Source organism: Pelophylax lessonae, assembly GCF_965119305.1.
Source record: "Pelophylax lessonae genome assembly, chromosome: 4".
Lineage (NCBI taxonomy): Eukaryota > Metazoa > Chordata > Amphibia > Anura > Ranidae > Pelophylax > Pelophylax lessonae.
The window spans coordinates 389,277,225-389,291,320 of NC_138771.1; positions in this window are offsets into that span (position 1 = coordinate 389,277,225).

The following is a 14,096-nucleotide window of genomic DNA, read 5'->3' on the forward strand; positions in this document are numbered from 1 at the left end:
GGATTTAAAGAAACTGCAGCTTCAGACATCCATGACGTGTTTCAGTCTTGCCGCTTTCAAATCAATTAACTGGCGCTGCGGCGAATTGGCTAGTGAAACAGCAATAATGAATTCCGCCGTCAGCGGAATTCACTTACGATCGCGGCTTCGCAAATTCGCAAACTTATGTCTTCGTGCTTATAGCAGTTTCACATAGCGATGTGGGCTAGTGGATTAGTGCACACATCATGTCTGTAATTCATCTCCCTCTGCTGTAGGTTCGAGGCTTACCATCTCCACCTAACTTTTTATTTTCTTTTTTTGTTTATATTTCAAAAATGTAACGGATTACAACATATATATTGCTAAATAATGTTACACTCAGAAGCGCTTGCAAACTTACAGCATTTTAAGTGGTTTTATGATCTTGTCTGTGTGTCGAATCGATCTTATGATTGAAAGTAGCAAAGGCAAGTGACCAAACCCCTACACTACTTCAGGTCAAGATGAAACCTCACAATTTTACCATGGTCTTCTCCCCAGATTCCATACAATGTTTAGTACTTTAGCTATATGTGCTTTTTAGCCTTAACACACTCCTTTTTTTCCACCAAACAGCTTTATTCTGCACAATAGCTAAGTGCTTTGCAACTTCACTGCAGTTAACAACGTCATGGGTTCAAATCCCAACAATCACTACACTTGGGATCTCTTTTCACTCTCATTTTTTTTAGAGTTTTTTTTAAACTATCTTGAATTTGGGGGGGGGGGGGTGGAGGGGGGGGGGGTGTCCTACCCAAATTTCAAGCACATTAATGGAACCAACACAATTTTGATTTTATGAGTGTGGTCCTAGTTTTCTCGAGATGCAATTCTTTACATATTTACCATGGTTCTTACAATTTCTCGACCAATAAACATAGGTGTCTGATATTGGACTCTCTCCATATTTCAACAACACAGACCCTCATAGTCCAACACTACATTTGCCTCACACCTCAACACAACACTGTCACATCCCTACTCTACATTCCAACCCCTCACATCACCAGTACAAGCAGCATGCAAAGTGCAAAGCTCCGGCCTTGGCAGCTTAATGGGCCATACACTAAGAATTTTTAAGACTTTTTCCTGTAGACTTAACCAAACCATATAATATGAGGTCAAACCTCAACACTTTCAATTTGTATGCAATCAGGCAGGCCCTTGCACTACATAGAAAACGTCAATCTGAAGGATAAAGTCTTCTCTAAATCTTACAGTGTGTATGGCCCTTTTGTCTGTAGGCACCCACACAAAACAAAAAACACATGTTCCATTCAAAAGTCTTTATTTATTCTAGAATGACAGCATAAGGAGGGATGCAGCAAGATAATATTGTCAGTCTCCAGTCCGTGTGCCTTTACAGCGCCAGCCCACGATCTTTGCTCCATGGCTACGGGATTCTGATGTCTTCCCCAACTTCATGCAGAGTTCAGAATCCATTCTGCACCTCTACCAGCTCATAGGGGACAGGCATGGCCAGGTTGCTGGTCAGCTTCCAAGCCACTTTGTAAGTTCCAGGGTGTTCATGTTGGTCATCGATGCTGCTTTTGGCCATGTGCCTTACCAAATATCCACTGACCACAAAAGAAGATGAGTGGAGTCCATCAAGGTGGGTTTCTACCAGCTGCAACCGCAAGCAGTACCACTCCTGGAAAAATAAAACAAAGGATAAGACATTTCATTATGAAAATCACATCTTAATGCCTGTTTGCTTCATTCTGAACTTCATTTAATTTCGACATCACGAGTGAAATAACACATTTTCTGCCAACTTACACAAACCAGAAATCATTAATGCAAACATTTGAATACACACCTGTGACGCCAGACAGCCCATCACCACAGGCTTCTCATGGTACATGCCATGATTCCAAGATGTTCACGTTCTGGAAAATTAGAACACCATAAGATACCAAGCAGCCGTTCATGTTATCAATAACTGCACAGGTGTAATAGACACAAATAAACACCTGCCAGCTCTTCTCAGCCCTTTCCACTATTCACAATACCAACATGTTTATGGTTAGAGGTGCATGTTTTTGCTCAAGTAACACAATTTTACCAATGTTGACTACACTTTATCTACAATGGCAAGTGTCATTGGCAGATGATAATTACCCTCTGTCTCCCTGTGAGTGGCACCTCTGCTAACTAGCAAATTAATACACATGCCCTATCTTGACCGGTTACAGTACTTACATGTAAAGTGGCTAGCAACCAGGGTATTCCGGGTGGCAAAACCTGCAGCGGTGCTCCGCCGCCTGGGGGCCGCCGGCTGACAGACCTCTGGCTCCCTCTCCTCCGTCAGCTCCCAAGATTCATCCCGGGCAACGCACATGTTGTGCAACACGCAGCACGCCAGGATGATCTTGGAAGCCTTTGTAGGAGAGTACAGGAGTTCACCCCCAGGCCGGGCCAAGCAGAGAAACCGGGATTTGAGAAGACCTATGGTCAACTCGATGATACTCCGTCTTCTCCGCAAGGCCCTGTTGTAATTCATTTCTGCTGGGCCCTGGGGGTACCTGATTGGAGCCATCAGCCACGTCAGCTGCGGGTAACCAGCATCCCCTGAAAAAAATGAAAAATATACATTAGTTCTTCATATCATGTGACTTTAGATGACTCCTCAAAATGGGAGACAATTATGCATTTTACTAAACAACCTGCTCGTCTGTTTGCAAAAACTCATATGAAACATCTCAACTCTGTCTAACTGCCTAAATCACTAATACAAATGGGAAAAAGGACACACAAAGTGGTGTGTTTCTCTTGCAAGTTCCAACTTGGCCCCTATTTTGTTCCTATTACATTAGCCTAGGTATTACTTCTGGAATATATCTGCAACTAGAGTGAGGAAACCAATATTGACTCACTTATGCAAAGTACTTTGGGGATATGGCAATACCATTGGAATCATTTGTAGGTTTTGTTTGAGTGGCTAGAGGACACCATTTACACATTGGTTAACCACCTTCATTTGACTCAAAGACAACTTTGGAAATCTTTCTTTTGTGAGCTGCTAAGCTGCTGATCTGGTTGTGTGTGAACAGCCTGCCAACTCCTAACACATCCATTTTAGGTAGGCTTTGCTTAAATCAGGGTGTACACCGATGTAGCTTATTCCTATGTCTATGTAATCTTACAGTTTATGTTGTTAAGACAAAATACTTTACCAATAAGCCACCCTTGGGGCATTTGGCCACTTTCAAACGCCTCGTACAGAGTACTGGTTCTTAACATACTGGAATCATGGCACGACCCTGGGTGACCAGTGTTGACACTCATGATGCGCTGTTTGGCGTCACAAACTAATTGGACGTTCAGGGAGTGGTACTGCTTGCGGTTGCGGTACTCCACTTCGTGGCTCCTTGGTGGCCTAATGGCTATGTGGGTGCCATCGATTGCCCCTAGTATTTGCGGCATGTGTGCCCGCAGGTAGAAACCCAACTTGACTTCATTCCACTCATTTTCATTCTGTGGCCAGTGGATAAAATTGGGCACTATATCGACTATGGCATTAATGACCAACATGAACACCCTTGAAACTGTGGGCTGGCTAATGCCCATGATACTTCCCGAAGTGGCTTGGAAGCTGCCACGCCCTAAAATATACAAAGTGGCCAGCAATCTGGCCATGCCGGGCACCGCATGGCCGCGCTGTGTGTCCGGGTCAATTTTGTCTGCTATGAGCTGGTAGAGGTGGAGAATAGTTCCTCGCTCGAGCCGGAATTTCCTCCTGACATCAGAATCCCGCAGCTTGTCCAAATTGATCCTTGGAGCAAAAATGCGTGGCTGGCGAGGTAAGGTACACGGACTGGAGGTGCTGCTGGAGGTGCTGCTGCTGCTGCTGCTTCCCCACCTTCTGCTGCCTCCTGTGCTAGGGCCTCCTTAAACAAGGCACCGATGAATGCCAACATTGCACCATCTAATGCGTCTGGGATATCGTCCTCCATTTTGAACGCGCAAATTCGCGAATGCGCAGATATATATAGAAACGGCCACTAATTATCACACCTGTGAGCCAGCTATAAAAGGAGCACATGGCCAATATGGCTGCTGGATCTAGATCTGTCTGTTTGTGTGTTCTTGCTCACCGTTATTGTTTACTGAAGGAGAGAATTTGTACTTATCTTGGGTGTGCTTAAGTTGTCTATGGTGAATCCCCTCCAACCCACAATAGCTTGTGAACCCCTCAAGTGTCTTTTAATCATTGGCAGTTGGCCCCATGTGCATGTGGTTTTGACATGTGTTTTCTCATGTTTGTTAAAGGTGTGCAGTCTAGATTTGGCATCTAAACCTGCCCCCTTACCTTCCCAGCTTCCAAAGACACCATTTTTGCTTTCCTGATAACTGTAATTTATTATGTGCAGGTATGTAGGTCATGCGATTTCTCATGTATGTTTAATGTTTGCAGCCTCCTTTGGCCTATAAAAGATTACACCACCACCCCCACCCACACCAAGTCTGTTTGTGCCATTAGGTAAGTGTTTGGAGGGCCTCGTGTGATTTGTGCCCATATGCGTTTTCTTATGTATTTTTTTTCTATTTCTTTGCAGCCTCTTCTGCTCTTTCACCACCACCACCACCCCCACCCCCACCACTGTGTTTGTGCCATTAGGTAAGTGTTTGGAGGGCCTCGTGTGATTTGTGCCCATATGCGTTTTCTTATGTGTTTTTTTTCTATTTCATTGCAGCCTCTTCTGCTCTTTCACCACCACCACCACCACCACCCCCACCACTGTGTTTGTGCCATTAGGTAAGTGTGTTCTGTAACTGTTCACTAATTATACTGTATATGAAGAGCAATCTGCAAATCATGTTTTTTTCTGTTTTCTCTTTTGTCATTTCAGATTTAGGCGTTTGGGGCTATTTGCTGCTGCTGGACAGCCAGATTCTCTGCCCACCTCGTGCTCCCATGGCCCCACCCACTGGAAGGCTGAGGAGAAGGGGCAGGGTGGCCAGGGTGGCCATGGGGGGCAGGGTGGCCAGGGGGGGCAGGGTGGCCAGGGGGGGCAGGGTGGGCAGATCGTCTGGCTCTGGTGTGAGGGAGGCTCCAGCTGTATCCATGAGGGAGTCCACCATCCCCATCCCGGAGGAGGAAGCCGGGGGAGGTGGTAACACACCAAGTGGACAAGCTGGCTTTTCTGACAGTAGTCCTGAAGAGGGTCCGTCCACCCGAGTCAGCTTGTCCACATTATCCCAGCTTCCCCGTTTCTCCCACAATCAGTGCTGTGTCCTGGTCCAGGCCTATATGGCCAGATATCACGCGATACATGGGACCAGGGCCGCGGTTAGCTCTGTAACCGAGAAGCGCAGATTGTGGGATGAAATCCGGGATGCTGTAAATGCACTGGGTGAAGCACCTCGCCACCGTGACAGTGTGCGGAAGAAGGTCACCGACATCTGTGCGTCCGTTCGGAAGAAGCTAATTGCATGGGCTGCGGAGGGTCTTTATGACCGACAAGGTCGGCTGGATGAACGTGCACGAAGTTCTCTCTGGGATTATCAATTACCTTTCTTGCAGATCATAGGACCCGATACCATCTTTCCTAGAGAGGACTTAGATTCGGATGCTTTGCACCGAGGTAGGATATTATCTTGGATGTCAATTGTGTGAGTTGTTTTGAAAAGATGAACTACTATCCTATGTGTGACATGAATAGAATTTGATACTTGCCCTTCCAATTGTCCTTTTTTTGTTTTCCCCAACCTGCAATTTGTTCATCTGTAGCACGGATCTCAGCCCCTCCACAGCCCATGCAGCTTGGCGACCCAGACGGACTCACGGGTGTTGACATCAGTGCTGACCCTCCTCCTGGTAGGTCCCATATCATACTGTGCTAAACAATGTAGATGTATATTTTATTCTTTCCAAGATAGCTCATATTGCTATGTCCTTTACAGAAGATCCGCAGCAGGGAACACACCCAGTGCAGCAAGGCCTGGAGGAAGGTGTTGGTATGTCTAGCAAATTAATATTTTTTTTGGAATCTTATTAACCCCGTTAACACACATGTTTTTTCTTTTGAAAGAGTGTTGCCTTTTAGATGTTTACCCTGCAAAACACCGTTGACAGCATTAATGGGTGCCGTCATTAGTATTCAGACCAAGCCTTCTTAACCTTTTGTGAGGGTTTAGCAAGTGTCCTATGAGGCCAGGAAAGCACCTTTGAATGTTTGGCCTCAATAATTCATTCCTGAAGCTAGGAGGGCAATCTGGCCATAATCATTACTGCCTAAGGTTATGTACTAAACATGTTTTTTTTTTTTTTTCAAAGAACATCAGGCCCCTCTTGACGTAGCAGCTGGAGTTGGATCAGGAGCTGGCGAGGATTCTGCATCCAGTGCTGTGGTATGTGATATAAGGGAACAAGGTGCACATGTAACATTTCAATGGTAGTAATGATTTTGGGCTAGATGTGGCTTACATTGTGTGTGTTAAATTAGTGCTATGACATTCTGACGATGCACCAGCACAACAAGAGTTCGATCTTGAACATCAGGGAATTATGTTATAATTTGGTGTGCCACTAATGTTCCAAAAACATCCAGGACCTTTAGAGTCCGGCCAGTCTTTGATTTTCCAGGTCCAAATTCATGTGTATCGTTTTGTTGGGTTGTCCTGTAGCCGATTGATGGCGAGATTTTAGACAACATACGTAGATGTAGAAAGTCATTGGTGTAGTAACAGATTTACCAAAAGCATAAACAACCTACCACACCAGGGTTAATTGGGAACACCTTCATGTCGAAACTTTTTTGCCTTTGTCATATTAGTCCTACCAATATAATATGTACCCATTATCAGAAGTGTTGCTAGCTTGGATAATATTACAATGAACAAGTACTTATTAGAAGCACATCAAAATGCTGGATGTAGCCGAGAGGCTGCTTGAGGAGTATCGGATCCAAAATGAGTTAAGGAGGCGTACTCAGCAATCTACTGAGGTAGTACGTCTGCTCGGGCTCATACAGGAATCTGTAGCAACAATGGTACAGGTTCAACAGGATATGCGTAACAGCTTGGTAAGTTTAGCAGACCAGCATCAACGGGATCGGCAAAGTGTTGACACTCAGGTGCTGGCCACTAGTGATGTCGCGAACCTAAAATTCGCGGTTCGCGAACGGCGAACGCGAACATCGGCGAATGTTCGCGAACCGGCGAACCGGGCGAACCGCCATAGACTTCAATAGGCAGGCGAATTTTAAAACACACAGGGACTCTTTCTGGCCACAATAGTGATGGAAAAGTTGTTTCAATGGGACTAACACCTGGACTGTGGCATGCCGGAGAGGGATCACGCAAAAAAAAGTTCTTAAAAATTATAATTTTTTGATAGAGAGCCAATTATTGGAAAAATTAAAAAAAAATAAAAATAAAAAATTTCTTTGGATTTAGCATCTGGGGGGTCTAAAAAGTGTACCTGTGAAGTTTCAGCTCTGTAGCATGTCCAGAACCCCTAAAAAACAGCATTTTTCTTATATTTTCAGGAATATGGCTTCTCTGCGGCTGGCTTTTTCTCTTGCAGGCATTTATCGGGCATTTTTTTAGGCAGGCATGTCATTTTTTGTATTTAGTGTCTGGGGGGTCACAAAAGTGTACCTGTCAAGTTTCAGCTCTGTAGCATGTCCAGAACCCCTAAAAAACAGCATTTTTCTTATATTTTCAGGAATACGGCTTCTCTGCGGCTGGCTTTTTCTCTTGCAGGCATTTATCGGGCATTTTTTTAGGCAGGCATGTCATTTTTTGTATTTAGTGTCTGGGGGGTCACAAAAGTGTACCTGTCAAGTTTCAGCTCTGTAGCATGTCCAGAACCCCTAAAAAACAGCATTTTTCTTATATTTTCAGGAATACGGCTTCTCTGCGGCTGGCTTTTTCTCTTGCAGGCATTTATCGGGCATTTTTATAGGCAGGCATGTCATTTTTTGTATTTAGTGTCTGGGGGGTCACAAAAGTGTACCTGTCAAGTTTCAGCTCTGTAGCATGTCCAGAACCCCTAAAAAACAGCATTTTTCTTATATTTTCAGGAATACGGCTTCTCTGCGGCTGGCTTTTTCTCTTGCAGGCATTTATCGGGCATTTTTTTAGGCAGGCATGTCATTTTTTGTATTTAGTGTCTGGGGGGTCTAAAAAGTGTACCTGTCAAGTTTCAGCTCTGTAGCATGTCCAGAACCCCTAAAAAACAGCATTTTTCTTATATTTTCAGGAATACGGCTTCTCTGCGGCTGGCTTTTTCTCTTGCAGGCATTTATCGGGCATTTTTTTAGGCAGGCATGTCATTTTTTGTATTTAGTGTCTGGGGGGTCACAAAAGTGTACCTGTCAAGTTTCAGCTCTGTAGCATGTCCAGAACCCCTAAAAAACAGCATTTTTCTTATATTTTCAGGAATACGGCTTCTCTGCGGCTGGCTTTTTCTCTTGCAGGCATTTATCGGGCATTTTTTTAGGCAGGCATGTCATTTTTTGTATTTAGTGTCTGGGGGGTCACAAAAGTGTACCTGTCAAGTTTCAGCTCTGTAGCATGTCCAGAACCCCTAAAAAACAGCATTTTTCTTATATTTTCAGGAATACGGCTTCTCTGCGGCTGTCTTTTTCTCTTGCAGGCATTTATCGGGCATTTTTTTAGGCAGGCATGTCATTTTTTGTATTTAGTGTCTGGGGGGTCACAAAAGTGTACCTGTCAAGTTTCAGATCTGTAGCATGTCCAGAACCCCTAAAAAACAGCATTTTTCTTATATTTTCAGGAATACGGCTTCTCTGCGGCTGTCTTTTTCTCTTGCAGGCATTTATCGGGCATTTTTTTAGGCAGGCATGTCATTTTTTGTATTTAGTGTCTGGGGGGTCACAAAAGTGTACCTGTCAAGTTTCAGCTCTGTAGCATGTCCAGAACCCCTAAAAAACAGCATTTTTCTTATATTTTCAGGAATACGGCTTCTCTGCGGCTGTCTTTTTCTCTTGCAGGCATTTATCGGGCATTTTTTTAGGCAGGCATGTCATTTTTTGTATTTAGTGTCTGGGGGGTCACAAAAGTGTACCTGTCAAGTTTCAGATCTGTAGCATGTCCAGAACCCCTAAAAAACAGCATTTTTCTTATATTTTCAGGAATACGGCTTCTCTGCGGCTGTCTTTTTCTCTTGCAGGCATTTATCGGGCATTTTTTTAGGCAGGCATGTCATTTTTTGTATTTAGTGTCTGGGGGGTCACAAAAGTGTACCTGTCAAGTTTCAGATCTGTAGCATGTCCAGAACCCCTAAAAAACAGCATTTTTCTTATATTTTCAGGAATACGGCTTCTCTGCGGCTGTCTTTTTCTCTTGCAGGCATTTATCGGGCATTTTTTTAGGCAGGCATGTCATTTTTTGTATTTAGTGTCTGGGGGGTCTAAAAAGTGTACCTGTCAAGTTTCAGCTCTGTAGTATGTCCACAACCCAAAAAAAACAGCATTTTTCTTATGATTTTTAGTAGAAAACTAATGCAGTGTCTTTCCAGCTGTCTTTTTTTTCTTTCTGGCAAGCTGAAATATGATATGCCAAGGCAAACATGCCTATCAGTTGAGCTATGACACAGACAACACTGCACACATGGGGAAATATGTAAAACAAAAAACAGGAAAAGGAAATTAGGTGACGGTAACAAAACATGATATTGTGATTGGCCAAATAAAAAGTCACCTCGCGATGAGGTCGCGCCAAAGTCGCGCTAAGTCGCGCCAAAGTCGCACTGGAAGCGACGCTACTTTAGTGGTAGCGGCAGTGTAAACCAGCACTAAAACATCCAGTGTGTGAATACGATCAGGTATGATGTTTTATCGGTCAAGTAGTGTAAGGGTTACGCCCGTTGCCCGCTTCACAGTGACAGACCAAACTCTGACAGACCAAACTCCCCGTTTAACAGTCAGTCAGTCCATTTGCACAACCGCAAACTCCCAATTTGCACAAGGTTGGATACCAAGCTAGCCATGTCCCGTTCCTTGTCCTCACTGACATCATTGAAGGTCTCTTCCTCCACCCAGCCACATACAACACCAAGGGTCCCCGAAAGGTGAGAACAAGCCCCCTGGGACGCCTGCTGTGGCTGGTATTCCACCTCCTCAAAGCCACCTTCCTCCTCTGACTTCTCTTCTTCAGACTCCTCTCTCTGCGTTGCCACAGGTCCAGCAATTGACAACGACAAGGCTGCTTCTGGTGGTGATGAGGACCACAACTCTTCCTCTTCATGCTCATCTACAGCCTGATCCAGTACTCTTCGCAGGGCACGCTCCAGAAAAAACGCATATGGGATGAGGTCGATGATGTTGCCTTGGGTTCGACTGACCACCAGGGTTGTCATCTCCGCAAAAGGACGCATGAGCCTACAGCCATTGTTCATGAGCATTCAGTAACGCGGCCAAAAAATACCCAGCTCCGCAGAAAGAATGAAAGAAAATGAATGTTTTTTTTTATGAAAAATTATCCTGCGGATCGCTTTTGGTCTGTACACAATGAAGCAACGACCTTATCATCTGGGGTGTGCCAACACAATCCTAGAGGTGATCGCTTCATTGTGATACGCAAGCCCCTTCACCACGACAAGGTAACGATCACGAAGGGGAATTGACACATGTATGTGCCTTTTTTTTTGTTTTTTGTTTTTTTGCAGCCACAGTGTAGCACCAGAGGCCAGAAAAATTAGGCATGTACACATGCATGAAAAAGTAGGTATTGTTGCAGCCGCTGCTGTAGCAGCGGCCTGAAAAATTGAGGTTTTAAGGCAGAAAGTGCACTAAAACATTGCTGCTTGAACCGTAGTTGGTGGCGGAGACGTCACGTAAGTCATCCGGCATGCAGAGAATGATTATATACAGCAGCGTGTGGACCATTTTTAGGCCAAGGCATCTCAGTCATCACCAGGCCTTTTTTAGTCAAATGCATCCCCCACTGTCAGTCCCTTCGGGATCCATGCCTCATTCATCTTAATAAACGTGAGGTAATCAAGACTTTTTTGACCTAGGCGACTTCTCTTCTCAGTGACAATACCTCCTGCTGCGCTGAAGGTCCTTTCTGACAGCACACTTGAAGCGGGGCAGGCCAGAAGTTCAATGGCAAACTGGGATAGCTCAGGCCACAGGTCAAGCCTGCACACCCAGTAGTCAAGGGGTTCATCGCTCCTCAGAGTGTCGATATCTGCAGTTAAGGCAAGGTAGTCTGCTACCTGTCGGTCGAGTCGTTCTCTGAGGGTGGACCCCGAAGGGCTGTGGCGATGCATAGGACTAAAAAAGCTCCGCATGTCCTCCATCAACAAGACGTCTGTAAAGCGTCCTGTCCTTGCCGGCGTGGTTGTGGTGGTAGGAGGAGGATTACTTTCACCTCTTCCCCTGTTGGATTCCCGTTGTGCTGTGACATCACCCTTATACGCTGTGTAGAGCATAGTTTTTAACTTATTTTGTAGCTGCTGCATCCTTTGCGACTGCCGGTAATTGGGTAACATGTCACAGACTTTCTGCTTATACCGGGGGTCTAGTAGCGTGGCCACCCAGTACAGGTCGTTCTCCTTCAGCCTTTTTATACGAGGGTCTCTCAACAGGCATGACAGCATGAAAGACCCCATTTGGACAAGGTTGGATGCCGAGCTACTCATGTCCAATTCCTCGTCCTCACTGATGTCATTGAAGGTGTGTTCTTCCCCCCAGCCACGTACAACACCACGGGTACCAGATAGGTGACAACGAGCACCCTGGGATGCCTGCTGTGGTTGGTGTTCCTCCTCCTCAAAGCCACATTCCTCCTCTGACTCCTCTTCCTCACACTCCTCTTCCAGTGTTGCCGCAGGTCCAGCAATCGATGGTAAGGCTGTTTCTGGTGGTGGTGATGGTGACCACAACTCTTCCTCTTCCTCTTCACGCTCATCTACGGCCTGATCCAGCACTCTTCGCAGGGCACGCTCCAGGAAAAAAACATATGGGATGATGTCGCTGATGGTGCCTTCAGTGCGACTCACTAGGTTTGTCACCTCCTCAAAAGGACGCATGAGCCTACAGGCATTGCGCATGAGCGTCCAGTAGCGTGGCAAAAAAATACCCAGCTCCGCAGAGGCTGTCCTAGCACCCCGGTCATACAAATACTCGTTGACCGCTTTTTCTTGTTGGAGCAGGCGGTCGAACATTAGCAGTGTTGAATTCCAACGTGTCGGGCTGTCGCAAATCAAGCGCCTCACTGGCATGTTGTTTCGCCGCTGAATATCTGCAAAGTGCGCCATGGCCGTGTAGGAACGCCTGAAATGGCCACACACCTTCCTGGCCTGCTTGAGGACGTCCTGTAAGCCTGGGTACTTCTGCACAAAACGTTGCACAATCAGATTCAACACATGTGCCATGCACGGCACATGTGTCAACTTGCCCAAATTCAATGCCGCCAACAAATTGCTCCCGTTGTCACACACCACTTTGCCGATCTCCAGTTGGTGCGGGGTCAGCCACTGATCCACCTGTGCATTCAGGGCGGACAGTAGTGCTGGTCCGGTGTGACTCTCTGCTTTCAGGCAAGTCAACCCCAAGACAGCGTGACACTGTCGTATCCGGCATGTGGAATAGCCCCTGGGGAGCTGGGGGGGTGCAGTTGGTGTGGAGCAAGACGCAACAGCAGAAGAGGACTCAGCCGAGGAGGTTAGCATAGAGGATGGAGTAGGAGGAGTAGAGGAGGTGGCAGCAGGCCTGCCTGCAAGTCGTGGCGGTGTCACCAACTCCTCTGCAGCAGAGCCACGCATTCCATGCTTGGCAGCCGCCAGCAGGTTTACCCAATGCGCAGTGTACGTTATATACCTGCCCTGACCGTGCTTTGCAGACCAGCTATCAGTGGTCAGATGGACCCTTGCCCCAACACTGTGTGCCAGACGTGACATGATTTCTTTTTCCACAATAGAGTACAGGTTGGGGATTGCCTTTTGTGAAAAATAATTTCGGCCGGGTACCTTCCACTGCGGTGTCCCAATAGCGACAAATTTTTTGAAGGCCTCAGACTCCACCAGCTTGTATGGTAAAAGCTGGCGGGCTAAGAGTTCCGACAAGCCAGCTGTCAGACGCCGGGCAAGGGGGTGACTCTGCGAGATTGGCTTTTTGCGCTCAAACATTTCCTTCACAGACACCTGACTGTGGGCAGGTGACGAGCAGGAACTGCTGAAGGTGAGAGGCGGAGGGGCGGGTTGTTGATAGGGGGCATGGAGGACAGCAGTGGTTGACGTGGCTGAAGATGCTGGACCAGGAGGAGGATGGTGGCTTTCAGTTTGTGTGCTGCTTTTACTCATGTGTTGATCCCATAGGCGTTTGTGATGTGAGATCATGTGCCTTCGCAAAGCAGTTGTACCTAGGTGGGTGTTGGACTTCCCACGACTCAGTTTCTTTTGGCACAGGTTACAAATGGCATCGCTGATATCAGAGGCAGACACACAAAAAAAATGCCACACTGCTGAGCTTTGCAAGGACGGCATTCTGGTGGTGGCAACAGCTTGCGTTGATTGGCGTGCTGTCTGGCTGACCCCGGGTGCCGAATCTACATGCTGTCTGACTGCGCCACTAGCTCCTTGCGATGACCTCCTCCCCCTGCTTCCAACTCGTCTCCTCCTCCTCTCTGTCTCCCCATCTGAACTTTCCCCCTCTTCTTCTGCTCTTCGAGCAGGCACCCAGGTGACATCCACAGACACATCGTCATCATCAGCCGCTTCACTTGACAACTCAGCAAAGGCAGCAGCAGCAGGTACAACATCATCATCATCACAATGTACGTCCATGTGTATAATGCTGCCTGACTGAGACATATCCCCGTTATCTACATCCTCTGGCACTAATAGTTGCGCATCACTTATTTCTTCAAACTGATGTGAAAATAACTCCTCTGACGGATCAAGTGAAGCGGCTGTGGTGCTAGTGTTGGTGGTGGTGCCGGCGGGCTGGCGAGTGGTAAATTGAGAGGTGCCCGAAGCTGAGCTGGAGGAGGATGGTGCATTAAGGTTCCGAGCGGAAGCTGTAGACGATTGGGTGTCCTGTGTAAGCCAGTCAACTATGGCCTCAGAATTTTTTGAGTTCAGGGGCTGTGGTGGCCTC